The sequence below is a fragment of the Spea bombifrons genome, chromosome 3 (genome assembly GCF_027358695.1).
Source record: "Spea bombifrons isolate aSpeBom1 chromosome 3, aSpeBom1.2.pri, whole genome shotgun sequence".
NCBI lineage: Eukaryota > Metazoa > Chordata > Amphibia > Anura > Pelobatidae > Spea > Spea bombifrons.
In genome coordinates, this window is record NC_071089.1 from 123101555 (window position 1) to 123104054 (window position 2500).

Sequence of the window (2500 nt, forward strand, 5' to 3'; positions counted from 1 at the left end):
TGGTATGGCCGCAGGTGTGAAAGTTTTTTATTTTACTTCTCTTATTCTGTTGCTGCTGCTGCTGCTGCTGCTGCTGCTGCTGCTGCTGCTGCTGCTTGTCGTCAGACAAAAAGAATTATAAGCCCTGGGACAGGACAGAGAAGGTGAGAAGGTTCAAATAAGGGTTTAAAGCTTTGATGATGAGCAAGAAACACATGGCAAAAAGCTCTCCCCGGACTGTGAGAAAAAATTAAAAGCCTACAACACCTGGTATTCCCAGGCAGTCTCCCATCCAGGTACTAGCCAAGCCCAACCCTGCTTAGCTTCCAAGATCAGGCGCTTTCAGGGTGGTATGGCCGCAGGTGTGAAAGCTTTTTATTTTACTTCTCTTATTCTGTTGCTGCTGCTGCTGCTGCTGCTGCTGCTGCTGCTGCTGCTGCTGCTGCTGCTGCTGCTGCTGCTGCTGCTGCTGCTGCTGCTGCTGCTGCTGCTGCTTGTCGTCAGACAAAAAGAATTATAAGCCCTGGGACAGGACAGAGAAGGTGAGAAGGTTCAAATAAGGGTTTAAAGCTTTGATGATGAGCAAGAAACACATGGCAAAAAGCTCTCCCCGGACTGTGAGAAAAAATTAAAAGCCTACAACACCTGGTATTCCCAGGCGGTCTCCCATCCAGGTACTAACCAGGCCCAACCCTGCTTAGCTTCCGAGATCGGGCGCTTTCAGGGTGGTATGGCCGCAGGTGTGAAAGTTCTTTATTTTACTTCTCTTATTCTGTTGCTGCTGCTGCTGCTGCTGCTGCTGCTGCTGCTGCTGCTGCTGCTGCTGCTGCTGCTGCTGCTGCTGCTGCTGCTGCTGCTGCTGCTTGTCGTCAGACAGAAAGAATTATAAGCCCTGGGACAGGACAGAGAAGGTGAGAAGGTTCAAATAAGGGTTTAAAGCTTTGATGATGAGCAAGAAACACATGGCAAAAAGCTCTCCCCGGACTGTGAGAAAAAATTAAAAGCCTACAACACCTGGTATTCCCAGGCGGTCTCCCATCCAGGTACTAACCAGGCCCAACCTTGCTTAGCTTCCAAGATCAGGCGCTTTCAGGTTGGTATGGCCGCAGGTATGAAAGTTTTTTATTTTACTTCTCTTATTCTGCTGCTGCTGCTGCTGCTGCTGCTGCTGCTGCTGCTGCTGCTGCTGCTGCTGCTGCTGCTGCTGCTGCTGCTGCTGCTGCTGCTGCTGCTGCTGCTGCTGCTGCTGCTGCTGCTGCTGCTGCTTGTCGTCAGACAAAAAGAATTATAAGCCCTGGGACAGGACAGAGAAGGTGAGAAGGTTCAAATAAGGGTTTAAAGCTTTGATGATGAGCAAGAAACACATGGCAAAAAGCTCTCCCCGGACTGTGAGAAAAAATTAAAAGCCTACAACACCTGGTATTCCCAGGCGGTCTCCCATCCAGGTACTAACCAGGCCCAACCCTGCTTAGCTTCCGAGATCAGACGAGATCGGGCGCTTTCAGGGTGGTATGGCCGCAGGTGTGAAAGTTCTTTATTTTACTTCTCTTATTCTGTTGCTGCTGCTGCTGCTGCTGCTGCTGCTGCTGCTGCTGCTGCTGCTGCTGCTGCTGCTGCTGCTGCTTGTCGTCAGACAGAAAGAATTATAAGCCCTGGGACAGGACAGAGAAGGTGAGAAGGTTCAAATAAGGGTTTAAAGCTTTGATGATGAGCAAGAAACACATGGCAAAAAGCTCTCCCCGGACTGTGAGAAAAAATTAAAAGCCTACAACACCTGGTATTCCCAGGCGGTCTCCCATCCAGGTACTAACCAGGCCCAACCCTGCTTAGCTTCCAAGATCAGACGAGATCGGGCGCTTTCAGGGTGGTATGGCCGCAGGTGTGAAAGTTTTTTATTTTACTTCTCTTATTCTGTTGCTGCTGCTGCTGCTGCTGCTGCTGCTGCTGCTGCTGCTGCTGCTGCTGCTGCTGCTGCTGCTGCTGCTGCTTGTCGTCAGACAAAAAGAATTATAAGCCCTGGGACAGGACAGAGAAGGTGAGAAGGTTCAAATAAGGGTTTAAAGCTTTGATGATGAGCAAGAAACACATGGCAAAAAGCTCTCCCCGGACTGTGAGAAAAAATTAAAAGCCTACAACACCTGGTATTCCCAGGCGGTCTCCCATCCAGGTACTAACCAGGCCCAACCCTGCTTAGCTTCCGAGATCAGACGAGATCGGGCGCTTTCAGGGTGGTATGGCCGCAGGTGTGAAAGTTCTTTATTTTACTTCTCTTATTCTGTTGCTGCTGCTGCTGCTGCTGCTGCTGCTGCTGCTGCTGCTGCTGCTTGTCGTCAGACAGAAAGAATTATAAGCCCTGGGACAGGACAGAGAAGGTGAGAAGGTTCAAATAAGGGTTTAAAGCTTTGATGATGAGCAAGAAACACATGGCAAAAAGCTCTCCCCGGACTGTGAGAAAAAATTAAAAGCCTACAACACCTGGTATTCCCAGGCGGTCTCCCATCCAGGTACTAACCAGGCCCAA

The 2500-nt window shown here is 50.0% G+C and overlaps 5 non-coding genes and 3 pseudogenes across 5 annotated transcripts in view; all 8 read right to left on the reverse strand.

Annotated features, from left to right (window-relative positions):
* Positions 1-16, reverse strand: part of LOC128486266 (5S ribosomal RNA) — a 119-nt gene extending 103 nt beyond the window's left edge. Inside the window, exon 1 of the ribosomal RNA XR_008352572.1 lies at positions 1-16. This exon is cut by the window's left edge and continues 103 nt beyond it. This is a non-coding gene — a ribosomal RNA (5S ribosomal RNA).
* Positions 17-234: 218 nt separating this feature from the next.
* Positions 235-343, reverse strand: LOC128487789 (uncharacterized; annotated as a pseudogene).
* Positions 344-612: 269 nt separating this feature from the next.
* LOC128486981 (uncharacterized) lies at positions 613-721 on the reverse strand (annotated as a pseudogene).
* A 260-nt stretch (positions 722-981) lies between these two features.
* On the reverse strand, positions 982-1090 carry LOC128487800 (uncharacterized; annotated as a pseudogene).
* Positions 1091-1383: 293 nt separating this feature from the next.
* On the reverse strand, positions 1384-1502 carry LOC128486277 (5S ribosomal RNA). The gene has a single exon (XR_008352583.1). It is a non-coding gene; the product is annotated as a 5S ribosomal RNA (ribosomal RNA).
* Positions 1503-1741: 239 nt separating this feature from the next.
* LOC128485414 (5S ribosomal RNA) lies at positions 1742-1860 on the reverse strand. Its single transcript, XR_008351750.1, has one exon. It is a non-coding gene; the product is annotated as a 5S ribosomal RNA (ribosomal RNA).
* Positions 1861-2105: 245 nt separating this feature from the next.
* On the reverse strand, positions 2106-2224 carry LOC128486289 (5S ribosomal RNA). The gene has a single exon (XR_008352594.1). It is a non-coding gene; the product is annotated as a 5S ribosomal RNA (ribosomal RNA).
* Positions 2225-2442: 218 nt separating this feature from the next.
* LOC128486102 (5S ribosomal RNA) overlaps positions 2443-2500 on the reverse strand; it is a 119-nt gene continuing 61 nt past the window's right edge. Inside the window, exon 1 of the ribosomal RNA XR_008352418.1 lies at positions 2443-2500. This exon is cut by the window's right edge and continues 61 nt beyond it. This is a non-coding gene — a ribosomal RNA (5S ribosomal RNA).